Source organism: Arachis duranensis, chromosome 2 (assembly GCF_000817695.3).
Source record: "Arachis duranensis cultivar V14167 chromosome 2, aradu.V14167.gnm2.J7QH, whole genome shotgun sequence".
Classification (NCBI taxonomy): Eukaryota; Viridiplantae; Streptophyta; class Magnoliopsida; order Fabales; family Fabaceae; genus Arachis; species Arachis duranensis.
The window spans coordinates 9,480,739-9,481,026 of NC_029773.3; positions in this window are offsets into that span (position 1 = coordinate 9,480,739).

A 288-nucleotide genomic window follows, 5' to 3' on the forward strand; every position below is an offset into this window, starting at 1 on the left:
GATAAACACAACATTAAAAACCGAAAACAGAAAGAAATAAAGAACAAGGAATGAATCCACCTGAGTGAGGGTGGCGCCTTCATGAAGGTCCAATGGTGCTTTTTGAGCTCCTCTATGTCTCTTCCTTGTTTCTGTTGAATGATTCCTAATAATTTTGGTGTTTCTACCCTTAGTTGCTTCCAATGTTTGTGTGGAGGACAACTTATCCCCTGAGGTATCTCAGGGATCTCTTGATTTGCAGCCACATGTTATACCACTGAGCTATGACGGCTTATATTTTCCATCTCT